The sequence below is a fragment of the Diadema setosum genome, chromosome 5, assembly GCF_964275005.1.
Source record: "Diadema setosum chromosome 5, eeDiaSeto1, whole genome shotgun sequence".
In the NCBI taxonomy this organism is placed as follows: domain Eukaryota; kingdom Metazoa; phylum Echinodermata; class Echinoidea; order Diadematoida; family Diadematidae; genus Diadema; species Diadema setosum.
This window is the reverse complement of record NC_092689.1, coordinates 34,126,972-34,143,690: the sequence shown is the minus strand read 5'-3', so window position 1 is coordinate 34,143,690 and position 16,719 is coordinate 34,126,972.

The following is a 16,719-nucleotide window of genomic DNA, read 5'->3' as shown; positions in this document are numbered from 1 at the left end:
AAGTAAAGCGAAATGCTTTCTGTAACCATCCCTTTAAATCTTGCCACAGTCTTGTTGTTGTTGTTGTTGTTTTATGTAAGAAGAGAGTAAAATCTCAGAATTGTGCATCGACTGTTACATTCTGCGGCTACTTTGCATAGGTACATGTTTATTTTCCTTAAAATCTCAGCCTATGAAATCTCCAAGAGTTCATTACATTACTGTGCCAACCGTGAACTGTTACCCACATGAGCCTTGTGTGTGTGTGCGTGTGTGGAGGGGGGGGGGGTGGTCATTCAGTATATTTCGCAATAGTTAATTTATGCACTGACATAACAATTTACTTCAATCATTGCACAACCTATTGATTCATATATTCTTCTCCTTTAAACCACCCCATCCCCTCAGTTATGGTCGACACTATAAGTGTCTTGATAAGTCTATACAAGTATGGCTATATACTATGCTGGCGCGAGATGAGATAAAGCACATAAGTAGTGTCACTATAGTCTCTTTATTCGATGTCTCTGTGCAAGAATGTGAATTTATTGACTGCATTCCTCATGCCTTTTCAATATGAATGCTGCACTCTAAAACACATATAAAGACTACCGAATCCTTGAAACCACAGCGGAGGTCATCGCACAAGCCTTAATCATGTAAGAGTAAAGTCGATGCGTTTTTATTTATCCGTGTCCTGCACGGAATGGTGGTTGTTGGTTTAAACCATTCAACCGTTCGGTCATGCATGCATGGTTGTTTTTAATCTGTCGATTTTTTTGACAACTAGCTTAGTGTTTGATAACCCTGATCAAATATTTTCCTTTGTGAAAGGATTGACAGGACATGGTTGAATTCAGAATGTTGTCATTTCTTTACCTGGCTTCTGTAAACAGACACAGAAATAAGAGAGCGAGCATAACGGTGGAGTTAGATTATATAATATCTTATATAAGCTTGACAACATTATCCACGAAGAGTTTGTTTGTTTGTTTGTTTTGTTTGTTTTATTTATTTCAATACGGTTAAAAAAAAAACCCACTATCAGCCTCAGGGCTGTTTCTCAGTGAGTCCGTATATATCAATATACATGGTATAAAATAACAAAATATAATACAAAACAAAAGATACATTCACAAACACGACAAGAAACATATTGACAAAACAAAATACAATAACAAAGCCTGATTTGGGTTAAAAAAAATCATATAGATACAAAAAACAAAACGAAAAACAAAACACAATGTCATATAAATCATTTGGGTGGGCAGAGCCGAGGGAGAAAAGTAATCTAGACAAAAAAAAAAAGAATGAATTATGTAAACCTGAGAATTACCTTATTAAAACGGAGTTTGGAAAATGATACAATTAATGTTTGACACAAATGTATTTAACTGGGTTTCACATCTGAGATTGATTGGGAGGCTGTTATAGACTTTTGACGCTACATACAATGCGCTGTTTCTCTTGAAATTTGTGTTTGGCTTTGGGAGGGAAACTTTGGATACGTTATTTCTCAGTTGGTAATGTGACAATTTTGTTGTTAATTTAGCAGAAATCTCCCTGGAAGTTTGCGTAGTAGTTTGAAAACCAATATGGCCAGATCTTTTTCTAACTTCACATTCAGACAGTCTATATGTAATGTTTCATACAGTCGGTAGCTTTCGACTATACATACCATTTGCTTGGAGGATTATTCTCAGTGCCCTGTTTTGAACGACATGGAGTTTCCGTGTGGCGGTAGAATTTGAATGCATTCAAATTTTATTACAGTAGTCAAAATCGGGTTGTATCACGCTTTTGTACAAAGATCGCGGTATCTAGGTCAATGAATGCGCGTGTAAACTACTTAATGCATTTGACTTAACATGACTTATTTGTGGAGCCCAGGACATATGACTATCGAGAATAACGCCAAGGTATTTACATTCCGAGACAAACTCCAGCTTGCTATTTTCAATAAAGAAGGACACGTTACAAAAACGGGATAATCTCCTTTGTGATCCCATCAGCATAGCTTTGCACTTTTTTACATTCAATAGTAACTCTTTATGGCTCAGCCAGTTCACTACTGAGGCTAAGTCATCATTCACCTTTCTTTCAAGCTCATAGGGGTCTTTAGTTGCTACGTATAGACAAGTATCGTCTGCGTACAGAGACACAGTACAGTGATGGACAACACGAGGTAAATCGTTCATGTATATAGAATAATAACAATGGCCCTAGTATACTGCCTTGGGGCACCCCAGATGTGACAAATGATGTGGTCGACGTATGTCCATTTATGATAGTTACTTGCTTACGGAGAGAAAAATAACATTTGAACCATTTTAATACATCATCACTGAAACAGTACAATTTCAGTTTCCTGAGCAAAATATCATGGGAAAGCATATCAAATGCTTTTTCTAAGTCCAAGGTTACCAAACCCACAACATAACCATTGTCTATGGCGGTGCTTATAATTTTCAGTGAGTTCTATAAGAGTGCAAAGCCTGTCGAGCGTCGAATGTAATATCCGATGTAGATGAATCAGTTTTGATGTATTGTAAGTTTTATGTATAGAGCCCTTTGGTGGATTTTTTATTAACATTTTATACATGCAAACTTTACTACTAAACCCATATTCATAAGTAAGGATGCAATTTTCAAATTGACCTGAAGAAATGTAAGTCCCTTCCCGAAATACATCCCAAGAATTTACAGAAAGACATATGCCTGCTATTTTCCTATCTTTGATTTTCAAGCACACTAATCAGCTTCATCTTCTTCCACTTTCCAACCCTGCTATTGCCCTTTCAGCTATTTCTTATCATTATATTTTACATTCCTTATAAGTAGATACAAATCAAGAAAACGGAACTGAACTGAACTGCAAAATACTTGCCGTCTGCACAGTACAGCACCAGTATTACTTAGATTGTCTGTGTGAATGTATTTATTGTTTTTGTCACTTCATTTTTTTTTCTAGTACACACGGGTCAGTGAATACTGTCTATAGGCCTTAAGATTGATATCTTATTCCTAATTTTGTATGGTGTTTGGAAACAATTACTGTATACAGTATACTTTCAAATTACCTGCAATCGACAGTTTTATAGCTGTGCAAAGATTGTGGATAATGTGTTATTTACACAATTAGTATTCACTATTGAATGATCCAACTATTCTGATTATATTCAAAATATTCAATAATTTTTTTTTCTCAGACAAAAAAAAAAAATCATCTTTACTTTGTTAGTATGCCTTTCTTTTTTTAGCATGATTATTGTCTTTATGCCTCGTTTTCTATTGTCTTTCTCATTCCTTCGTACATGTTGCAGTTTTGAAGTAACGAGATAGTATTTTGACTGTGCTGTCGTTTAAAATTCACATCTATCTCCGGTATCTATCCTCACGTGACGGCGGTTTCGCGGAGTAGTCCGACTTGAGATTTCGTCACGCTGCATATTCTGTGCACTTTATAGAGGTTGATGATTGTATGTTTATCCTCACCCCCCATCCCTTCCCACCTCCCTCAAATATACGAATCCCGAAATCGGCTTAACGTTGCGGCGTGCGTAGGTGGGTAGTCTAAACAGGGAGGTTTTCCTCTCACCTCCCTGGTCTAAAGAAGCGATTCTAGAATGCACGTCGTGTGAGTATTTAAGGGGAAACTTGCGACCACGCCCCCACCCCCCCCCCCCCCCCTCCGTTAAGAAAGTTTTGCTTTTCTCACTTGAATGACTTCTCATTGTTTCTCTTGTTAGAAATACGAGATCGTTTACATGGTATTCAAGAGATGTGCGTTAGCTATCATGGCAACAGTGTACTATACTTCTACCCTATCGTTCTTTCGCAGCCTACATCAGCAAAGTGCGAAAACATCATGTGATGTCGCGTGCAGAAGATGTGCTGCATGAAAATTGAAACGCTCAATTTTGGGTAGTGGTTATTTTTTAATGTCCGGACAGTAAACTGGATATGCATCAGCCCTCCGGCTCCGCTAATGACACGCCGATTAATTCTCTAATTTTACACACATACACGTCGTTACTGTCATGCCAAGTATCCCCGTACACGGTGTACACATGCTATTCATACCCGTCCTTGTACTTTCTGAGTAACCGAAGCAGGCAAGAGCAATGTGCAAAACGAATAGATAAATAAATAACATGTTGGTTAAAGTGCAACCGTGCAAACGGAATGGAAATCTGCCCTGAGCGAGCGATCGAGCGAAGCTAGCGAGAGAAAGGGGAAGGGGGGAGTTATTTTGAACAACGTCTTTGAAATAAAGGCACCAGATCGTTTTTAAAGTTGGAGAAAAGAAACAGGTGATGATAAGTAATTTATGGTCTTTAATGTTGGTATTAAAGTCATATTAACCTTGCACCTTCTGTAAGATGTACAAGAACTGTCTTGATCTCGCGACTCTGACGTGGTTTACATACGAGTCTTTAATTGATTTTGTGTCACAACGAACTATCTAAATCTTGGTTCTCCTTGCATTTTCAAGTCTTCTTTCGATCATCTTTGAACGAGTGCACATCGTTTAAAATAACGTTACACACGGCGTCATGATACTCATGTTTGCTGGAGAAATTTAAAAAATGAATGGCAATTCACATAAGAAATAAATGAAGCCATGTTCCCCCATTTTTCACTATAATTAACTCGTGCCCGCGTATAATCGTTGCGCTTATTGATTTGTACATCAAACATTTTCATTACATTTTACTGCGGAAAGCACGCTGCACTCGAGGTCCCGCTTCTGCACAATAACGACACAGCATCGCACTGTATTCAGTGCGAGCTTGCCCATGACGGCACTGATACACTTTTGATGATGAAAGCGCATAGCGAGTGTGCCTTTAAATGTCCACAGTCTCTATGCAAACACAAAATTTAACGCTCACACGAAATCGTACTGGGATTGTCATGGCAATATATAGATAACAACGACAACGAATAAACGCTCTTGATGATTACAAAAATTAGGACTGCAGATTGGTCACGTCCGACCTTATTCATATGAATGGGGAGGCGCATAGGGATCATTAATTGATTGATGACCATCGCGGAGCTCTAAATGTGCCTATATGAAATATTTAGATATGCAGTAGCATGCCGGATAATATGATAGAGGGAAAAAACATGGTGAGAAACGCGGCGTAAAGAAAAAAGTCCGTGGACGAACGAGGCCGTCACATTGAAATCAAACAATAGTCTCGAAAGGTTTTCATTAAAAACCATTGTATATGTGATCTATATAACTGGGCTTTATGTCGCGCCATGTTTTGCCGCTTGGTGTGTGGTTTCGTCTCCCATTAAGGAAATTATTTTCTGCATCAAGCATGAGCGAGAAAATTGTGTCTTACCCGCTCTCTTGACTTCCTATTATCGATGAAACGCGAGAAAAACGTATCGTCTGCTTCAGACGAGCGTCGTGGCGGGAAATCCAGATAGCTGCGTTTCAAAACGATCGTTATGACAAAAAAAGAAGAAGACGTCTATCTAGAGAAAAGGAGAATAACTGCGCATGGCTATTCCATCATGGTATGTGCTTTCCTAAAGAAGGGGAAAAAGAGAAGCCCTTGATGGATGCCATCAGCAGGTCAAAGCGGTTAAAAGAGATAAATCTACTGTTAGTATACCTTAAAAAAAGAGCAAAATACAAGCATAGCTTGTCTTGATAACATTTTCATTATGTTACGAATAACTTTGATTATTAGTTCCGCGGTCATTAAAGTCTTCATGTAACGCGCTGCTAGAAATTAATCAGACACCTTCAGCTTGGAAAAAAAAAAATAGTCAGCATCACTTTGTCGTTTGTTTCCACCGACTGCTACATTTCCTCTGATTTAGATTTCTCATCGCGAATTGAATCTATATCAAACGTAGCGAACAGATATGTAGGAATTATTTCCTCTTACGTTCGATCATAATCGAACATTAATGATATAAAATTACCATATTCATTGAACAATTATAAAGTTGGAAACAACCATGTCTTTGCCTTTAAAAAAAATCTACTATTTCTATTTCTTTTTCTCTCTTGTTTTTGTTTTTGTTTTTTTTTGCATAATACCTGTCAATTCCAGTATCATTGATTGATTTTTTTTATATCCTTGTTCCGCTCGAGTAGTTCTATAATTTCCGTTCGTGTCTGAGTTGAAGTACAAAATCCCATGGCCATAGAGACAATTTTGTACGCACATGCACGTCAGACACGACGGAACAGTGGACGTGTATGTCTGTAAAAATAAACAGAAAATGCCACGCACTTGCTCAATGTGTCAGTGAAGAACAGCGTGATCGTTTTGGAAGTGACTTGTGAAAATTAGGGCACGAAATGAAGAAGAAGTAATGAAGACAAGTATAATTTCGAAACGTTGGAGTAATAAAGGATGTCGACTTGATATTTCGCACAGACTGATGTACACATTGCACATATTCATCAAAGGTGCTACACGCTCTGCTATTACTTTACATCATAATGTATAACTGTGCCTGCAAAAAAAAAAAAAATGCAGAAATGAATTCAAATCGGTCACAATCATAACACGATCACGGTCATGCGAACAGACTTGAGCATACATGTACTTGCTTGCACTCCCAAATTCTTGCCTACCAGCGTATTCCTTCCACTTCTGGAGTCTAGTAGAATGTATAAGATTTCGGGGCGCGGCACATACTATCATTGTTTCTCCTTCTTTTCTTTTTCTCGCCACAGTGCAGCTGGCTGGCAGATCACACTCAAGAACTGTTGGTACATGCCTTTCATTTTCCAACACTTTATGTATTTTCGCAATGACACTATCACACCTCTGTCAATACTGCTATCATATAGCAACCTCTGATTTGTGTGGAGCATGTGGGTTTTAGTTTGTTCTTCTTTGATTGTATTCGAGAAGAAATTTGTGTACCCCGAGTATACTAATGGTCTTTTTTTAGTTTGGTCTTTAGCTGTACCCGTGCTCCACACACCTATTCTGTTTTTCACGCTAAGCTTCTGCTTGGAACAACTCAACAAGTTTGGTTTTAAGAAGGTCTATATAGCACTCTTTTACTTTGATTAAGACTGACACATCGACTCTATAGATGTTTTATGTTTGCCTTTTTTTTTATATCCAAGCTGGATATAATGCATTATCATACTTTGTGTATTTTCCAACGATAAATACGAAAATGTAATATCATAATCATAAACATAATTATAATCATATTCAGACCTATAATGATAATGATAAGGTCTTATTTACCCAGGGTAGCCTCTTCAGTGTTGCCACTGCTCTACCAAAGGTCCCTGCTATTATTATTACCCTAGCGTTGCCAGGTACCCATTTATACACCTGGGTCGAGAGGGACACAGTGGGTAAAAACATCTTGTCCAAGGACGTAAGCACTGGGCGGGATTCGAACTCGGATCCTCCGATCGGGAGTCGGGAGTCTTATCCACTATGCCACAGCGCCCCCCCCCCAAAAAAAAAACAAAAAAAACATAAAAAATCCTAATCAGAAATCTCAATTGCAATTCTAATCATGATTATAATCATAATCGCGATCATAATCATGTATTACATGTTATACACGCTCTCATTTCTTGTGATTGGTTAATTTCAATTTCAATTTCAATTTCAATTTTATTTTCATACTTCTCAATGAAGGAATGTACAGCAAATATAATAAAAACATAGTGAATCATAATATCCGGCTTGGATGTACAGTAAATTAATGTAAGAATATAAAACATAGTGGTCAATCATCGTACGTTTGGTTCTATGTATAACGCTAAAGAAATATGACGGAACCTACTTAAAAGCGAGCTTGTTAAGCGTAGGTCCCAAATTCTGAACAGAGTGTAAAGATGAGGAGCACGGATGCAACGTAGGACCACAATAAAGAGAAACAAAAATGAAAGGCAAAAATACCTGGTGTACTAACAGAATCTTCTCAATACATTAATAGTGATATACAGACAACCACATTCTGCAGATGTAAGAACAGTTGATTTAACAATGTTGACAATAGTGTAGTAGTATGATTTGAATAACAGTGAAGAGAAAACAACTCGACATGCGAGTCCTCGGAGGAGATACGGGAAACCTAAAAAGTGAACATACAAGTACTAACATTCAAAGAAAATTTGGAATAAATTAGAATTAGAATTAGAATTTGCTTGTGTGAGTCCACACATTACTGCACAAGTCATGTTCACATAACACGCAGTGGCGCAAACTGAAAACTCTAAATAGGTAGATAAAGTTGCACCAAACTTCGAGTTCTGGCGTTTATGGATTCCATTATAAACAGCAACACTCAACTACTCTCGCAATGATCATTTCTTTGTACTTGAGCTCTCTCCAATGATCACGATGATTACATCTGCATATTTTGTTACTAGATCTTCCATTATTACAATCGTGCTTCAGCAGTCTCGGGGTGAGCTGTTTTTTTTTTCCTTCCCTTCTTTCATTCATCTATGCAACATAACATTGTGAAGTTTTGTATTTTCTATTGACAGTACTTATATGCAGATGTAAGCGCAGTAGAACAAAGGAAAATAATGCGAAACTTCAAGTGGTAATAAGTGGTAGCTGTCATGAACGCATTCCGATAACATACTGTAGGTATCCATCAAAACCAGACATTCCTCAAACACATATCTACATTCCAATGTTGCTTTGAATCAATCATGGGGGGTGGGGGTTCTCTAACTGAAAACCGCTATTACAAGAGGCCACGATCAAGTTATCAAATTCATAAATCATGGAATCGCTTTAGCCAGCAAAAATCTTCGTTATGAACCACTGTGGGATCATTTTCCCCCGTTTTCCCCGTAAGGGGCAGTGCACAACGTTGGTAGTTTGGTGTAAAGAATTTGAGAAATGGATTCGGATTTTTCTCCCTGCGTCCTTCCCCAAACCAAGAGAACTTTTTTTTTTTTTTTTTTTAATGATACTGCGCCACATCACTATCAAATCATTCATTGATTATAAACCAAGCAAAGACAAATGAAGAGCGGGAAACATTTACCACGCCACTATCTGCTGAAACCGTGTATCACTCACCTACTTGCTGTTGTATTATCACGATCGTTGGCGGCCAGCATGTAGACAGGTATGCCAAAGACTAATATCCTTCTCCGGGGATGATCGGCGGCCGTCGACTGGGAGAAGTTTGCAACGGCCGTACGTATCGTGGATCCGTCAAATCAGGTGTTGAAGATCTTTTCTTTTTCACAAGCCCAGTTTCTGCCGATCGAGGCTCTTATCGTCAAGCAATAATATGTAGGGCGAAGTCCTCAATACGAAGTGAATTACACGTTGATTCGCACACTTTGAGAAGAAATTGGGCGTACAAATCGTGCTCGTTGAACAGCGTGCAATTTTATGAAGCTTGAAGCGATGTTAGATTTCCACTCAAGTCATCACCGTTGTACAGACTGCGGTAATATTTTTCCTCGCGGGTAATTCTTTTCTTTTTCTTCTTCTTCTTTGATTGCAAATCATCAAAATTGCATGAAAATTCAATGTTGCAGATTATACATTCATCATCATTCCCTTATAAAATGACCTCGTTTCGTACGTAAGGCCTATCAGAGGACACGAAGGGGAAAAAAACTCCGAGTACAGTCAAGAATGTCGATGGGCGTACAGTTTATTGTCCCATGAGGAAAAACAAACAAACAAACACTAATTCAAACAGCAACAACTACTACCATCAGTTTGCAAACGACTAGCGCGGGAAAAAAGTAGAATATGAAGACAAAGGTCAGCTCGTCCTAGATGTCTAGAGAGCAATAGTCAGCCGATATCCGACCAATGAGCGGGAATCACAAGTCTGCTGGTGTCGTCATGGTGACGAAAGCGGCAAACAGAAGAAAGAGCAAAGCTGCGAAACAGGGGGTGAGATCGCAGAATCCCTTCCTTCGTCTTTATTTTTCCTCTTCTTTTTGTCTTTTTTTTTCTTCCTTTATCTTTTGCTTTGTGTGAAGCGATATGAAGTGATTAAACAACCTCAAAAAATTCCACACCCACCTTAAGAGAACTCATCTATTCCACCACGCCGAATCTAACTCAACGACGATAATGAGCACGGCTATAGGAACAAGAAGGTGGCGGCACGAAATAAAACCCCCCACATGAAAAATATGCATAAAAAAATCAAAAGAAAACCAAGAAATCAACAATATGTTACACGACTATCCCCAGAAGCGGAGAGTCATATAGGTTGATTAACGGATGACTAGAAGAAAAAGGCTCATTAGCTCTTTACCTGGCATGTATCCAAATTACAGAAGCAGACAGACATACACCAGCACACACGCACACACACATTGTCTTTGTCGGCATGTGAGCCGAATTTACGCAAGCTCAAACTGGAGTGAGAGAGAGGGAGAGAGGGAGAGACAGACAGAAAGACAGAGACAGAGAAACAGAGAAACAGACAGATAGAGAGAGAGAGAGAGAGAGATGGAGAGACGGAAAGACAGACAGACATACAGGCAGAGCAAAAGAGAAAGGATGAATGCCGTCAGCTTTGCGCTATTTGGCTTCGGCGACTGTGTCTACATAGAGGTAATTTTTGTAAAACGAAGGTCTACCTTGTGAAAAGGAACTTCGCATTCTGTTCGGTGTTTATAAGCATACACTTTATTAAAAAAAACAAACAAACAAAGAATGGCGATGGATTCCCTTGATGATACCCTTGCAGTGAGATTAGTCAACGAATCTAAAAATTGTTTGTTCTCCCCTCCCCCCCCTTTTTTTTTGTAATGCGCCAAGGCCCGCGAGTTTTGATGTTTACATGCGTATACATTGATTTGTGACGTCATGCATAACGTGGCAAAATTGCATGGGTACGATCATGCAATTCGTTATCCTAGCTTTCGATGCGGTAATACAGGGATCGAGGTTGTGTTTCTCAATTCTCAGGGTCGTCTTTCATTTAGAACATTCGCTTTTAGCTGCTCGCGTTCTTGTAGTATTCACACTGAGAATCGGAAAAAACATCCGCCCGCTCTGGAACATCTCAATCTACTTGAGATATCTCTAGTTTGCCGACGACTTCAAGTACTTTTCTTTGATCTTACACCCCAATTCATCTTTTCGTCTTGAGTCTGATTGGACAAAATACATTCAACGTGAAATCATTCATAGATTTCTTTCCTTTATTTTCCAACCAGCTGAGTCGTGGTGACAATTTCATTTTCCCTTCTCATCTAAAAAACTCCAATGGCACCGACAGCTTCTTCCAATTTACTCCCTGTTCTCTGCTTTAGCGTACAACAACACATTCGTCGTAAACACTGTTTCTTTCTCTATGATGTACCATTTACCTTAATTTTTCATCGCTAAACGAAAAAAAAAAATAAGAGTTAGGGGTATGTTATGTTGTATCCAAAATGAAAATGAATTCGAATCGAGTTGCATTGAATTGAAGTCATGTACGCATGTATGTAGACCTATATGTTTGTATTTATGAATATATGATTAATTATATATTATATATATATATATATATATATATATATATATATATATATATATATATATATATATATATATATATATATATATATAGTTGTGTGTGTGTGTGTGCATAAATAAGTTCACATGAATTACTATCATTCGATACATACAGCATACGAGCCAACCAATACACTGTAAAACAGAGGACTGAACAAACGAATTGGCTCCCTCCTTTGCACACTCTCTTCAAGACTGCATCATCTCAGGTGTTGTTGAGAAAAAAGGTGAGGGGTTAAGGCGCCAAAAATTCAGCCACAGACCTATAAAGAAATGTGGTTGTCATGACAACTTTTGTTACAACAATAACAACAACAAGAACCTCCGTCGTGGATATTCTCAGCTGAGCTGTCGGCGAACAGGATTGATGCTTCCGCAGGGTTGCGATGAATATTTATCTGGGATAAATATGCTTTAATAAAGAATTAAAAAAGTTGGAAAAAAAAAAATCCCTAAACAGCACGATCACATTTGCGGCCGAGAGTAAGGAAGGCGTGAAATTTGTGGGTGCAACATTCATCATGATCGCTTCAACGTGTGTGTTCGCGGCGCGGTGCCTTTTCATTTCGGCATTCGAAAGGGCCTCATGCCTTTCAAAAATGCAGCCAATCTAATAATAGATTGCCAATTCAGAGAACAGGGATATATTATGGAAAGCGTCCTGGGCCCTGTAGCATAAACAGATGCAATATAACTTAAGTCAGAAAATCAAACGTAAGCCAGGTATCAGCCAATTAGAATTAAGTACTCCAATATGTACGTTTGATTCATTAATTTATGTATGATGTCACCTTTTTATGAAACAGGACACCGGATAAGTAACCTTTCAAAATTTAAAGGGTGTACGAACAGCGACGGAAAGAATTGATTCTTGACGAATCTAATTTTATTGTGGTATGCGATGCATGTGGTTTTCTTTTGGAACTTTTTTGATAAAAAAAATCAGGTGACCACATAACATTCTGATTCGACACAGTCATGTATATCCTAAGTCGACTCATCTCACATATTATAAGGCAGTATTGTGTAAAACATCGTGATGATGATTTTTTATATAAAAATTGCCAACTACTTAACCGATTGACTGCGGGAACGTCATGCGTGCAATATTAAGTCTGTAGGTATCTTGTAGGATCTTGTGTGAAACAGGTTTGATACCACAGCATCACGAATGCCACATAGAATGAGCCATTAACAGTGGCAGGATCCACGATGTCGAGTAGAGTGACTAGCAGAAAATTTCACATGAATGAAATTTTGTTTGAAATGAAATAAATTCATTTCATTTAAAGTAACGAAAACATATATTTTTGTTTGTATACATATAAAATTTCAGCTTTAATCATTTTCGCTGCCTGCTGAGAATCAGTTCATTATTAACTTCCCACATTTTACCACCCCCCCCCCCTTTCCCGGACAGATTAAAGCGGGATTACACCACTTAATAATTAGAACGTCACCTTCGGATATTTACCACAGAAACACCAGCGAAACGTTTAGAAAAGGCATGGAACTACGATGGGGGATATTTGTTCTACAGAGGCATCTTTGTAGACAGCATTTTTCATCATCAAAGTGGGTTGGTACAAGTAAGAACAGAGATTTATGGGCTTTTCTCATCTAGCACAAACACAAGTTTAATCCTTTTCCATATTACTCGCACTATCGGAAATTACGGTCAGAGGGAGTTGCACTGATAATGATGATGACGATGATGATGATGATGATGATGATGATGATGATGATGATGATGATGATGATGACGATGACGATGATGATAATGATGATGATGACGAAGACAAAGGAGATACAAGTGGAACCACATTGATGATGGTGAAAACAATAATTCAAACGCTGGGGAAAATGTGTCTGCTATTTTAGCTACAGTGTTGGCAATCATGAAACCTGATCATAACAACAAAGACGATGAAAGGACATGCACTTGAGATCAGACGACTTAAACGGCAAATGTAAAGGCCTACTTTAATCACAGTCACAACGCAATCAGCCAACCTCACCTATCACTCTTCAAACCATTATTTATCTCAAACACGCAGACAAATTTGTAGCATTTACAGAGTATTTCTTGAGGATGATCATGGATGAAAAGATCAGCCGCGTCACTGTCTGAATTAGAAATAATTCAGCTGGTGCGCACATGAAAACGTATCAATTTTTTTTTTCCAGGCATGAGTGTTATTAGGGATTGGGGTGTTCGCTGTGGGCGATCATCGTAAAATTCGGCTAATTCAACCAGGGAAATCGCGCATTAACCTTTTAAGACCAACACTTTAGAATGGCATCGGAATATCCATCAATGATTGTTGCCTACGGTAACTAAAGAGTTAATTTCATGCCACACCGCGATGAGTAGTGAATAGGCCGATCCCAGCCGTCAGCGGTATCTCTCGTCCTCGTACGACCCCTGCATCCAAGATTTCCCCAAGTGCTGCCGACATACTGGAACACGAACAATGGAATTCTATGCCTCTGTTGCCATGAATGTGATGTACTATGTATTCATTAGGCGAATGTAGCGAGAAACTAGATTTCGCATCTCTGCTTTGCTGGTTCGTCTCTCGCCCGCCCCATCCTCTTTCCCTCTTTTTCTCTTCCTCTCTTTCTTTAACTCGGTGTGTGTGTGCGCTGCGTCCGCGTGTACTCTACAAGCGGTTTCCCTGGCAACGAATTCCACCTTCAGTTCAACATCATCATCATCATCATCTTTCTCTTCCACGATTGACGATTGAAAGATCCTCACTATGTCTGTCTTCCACGTCATTCGGGTTGACACAGGAATGACACGGATTATTTCCTTCAAGTACATTGAAGATAGTTGATTCTATGCAGAAATGTGACGAAAGCTAAGGGAGCAGGTGGTCGTTAAGATGTTTGGCCGAAGATTTTTGCTCGTAAACATTTGCCGCATGAAAGACTCAAAGTGTTTTATTATGGGTAAACGCTGCTGCAAAGACTTTGTTGTTCATGTTTGCGCTTCCTGTCGTTTTGTAAAATCAATATTCATCAGGTTTGTTCATGACTAACATTGGTGGATTCGACATTGGAAGCTTCTGAAATATTTCACATGTTGCCTTTCAGAACCCGAAAAACAACAGGTTGAACGCACTACGATGACGTCATTGAAAAAGACATGATTGTAATAAGAAATGAGGAGAGAAAAACAAACAACGTGAAAGACAAACTGAACTCGGAGCGATCCGTTATATCGTAGAAGCAATAACTTTTCAGAAGTTGAAGTTGAATATACCATCATAAATGAATACGGAGATCCACATAGAATTCCTGATATACGACGTGTAGCTTTGTTTATGTGAAAATGATTTGGAGTGATGTCAAAGTGTCGGAGGGTAATATGTCGAGGGGGTAATGTCAGAAGTCAAAGCCTAGAGGGAAAATGAGAAGAGAGGTAAACTGACAGAAGTATTATATAAAAATGCCCTGGGTAAATAGTACCCACTCTGACATTTAACCCTTTTCACCTCTTGTTTCTTTACAAGTGACATCTTGACAATGTTTTTCTTTGGAATATTTGACTTAAATACTTTTAACTCTGACATTGATTTTACCCAACCTCTGACTTGATAAGGAGGCGCGCTTGATACTGTCGGCCCTATTGTAATGGTGGAGCTTATCCATTTGGTAAAGTATCACTTTGCGTTGGGCTTTTTTTTCAATATTTGATTATATATATATATATATATATATATATGTGTGTGTGTGTGTGTGTGTGCGTGTGTGTGTGTGTGTATGTGTGTATATATATACATATATATATACATATATATATATATATATATATATATATATATATATATATACACACATACATACACACACACACACATATATATATATGTATATATATATATATATATATATATATAATATGAATGATAGTACGTGACATTTATAATTGAAAACAGAGCACTGAAAGCGCTCAACTCAAGTAGGAAATATCTGAAACTTTCCAAACTACTTAATGTTGTTAATGTTGTGCCCGACTTGATTTATGATCACATGCTTTCCTCAGCAGAAATAGTTTTTTTTTTTTTTTTTTTTTTTTTTTTTTTTATAAAGATACTCAGAGGCGTTGAAGTTGCTAACACTCCCGCCATTAAAGAATTGGCGCGCGACTTCACAAATACCTAGTGATTCCCCAACTATCCCAACTCCCCCACTCCGCCCTATTTTAGACGGCTAAAAGTTTAAACTGCTTTAGGCTGGTTGTTCCATTTAGCCGTTCTAAACCTGCAAAATGCAAATGGAAAACCTTTTTTTTTTTCTTTCTTTTCTTTTTGACGTGTGCCTTCCTTTCCAGTCATGCATCAAGGGAATAAGTGCATTGATTTAAAACGATAGTAGGATTTTAAAATGATTATCAGCAGAAAATCCGCCCACTAAACCCACTCACCACGTTAAAGAGTGGTTACACGTTTGTCAGAAATAAAATTGTAAAGATTTGATACATGTAACAACATCCCCGTACGTATAAATACTTATATACATACAATACACAGAGACATCTCCCTCGCTTTGTGTTTATTTATCTGTACAACAATTCATATGAATACATATACATACATTATCTTATAAGTCACTAATAAGTGCGCAAATTCAAGGACAAAAGTAGCAGCAACAAGAACAACAACATCATCAACAACAACCAAGTATCAAGGATACTACATTCCCAAGCGGTATATTAGTTTGAATTGCAGCGAACGGTAAGTCCAAGTTGCCGTTTAGTCCAGACAACCGGTGAAAATGCAACGCAAGTTCTGATTTATTTTACACCACCAAGCTAGCAAACCTGATAACATACTGATAAGAGAGGTCCCCTTTTTTAGTAAGCAATCTTCATGCCATCTTACTCTCATGACAACGTTTCAATCGTATAATTCGTTTGAATCTTGAGGGAATCTGCTAGACTCGAAAGCTTTTTTTTTTTTTTTTAATAGCTCTGATCAGAGTTGTCAAGTGAAAATGCACTCCACGTTCAAGATGAACATACTAAAAATAACAGGGACGGATCCAGGAATTCCGTAAAGGGGGATTATGTGGAGGGGGTGTCTCCTCCCCCCCCCCCCCCCATCCGCCACTGAATAATTTAACGTGCAATACAACAATGAAGATAGTAGAATCGGACAGTAATGGGCTCAACAAATTAACAAGTCTTCGTGAAACTGTAGTGTCAGTCGAAATGTTCAATTTA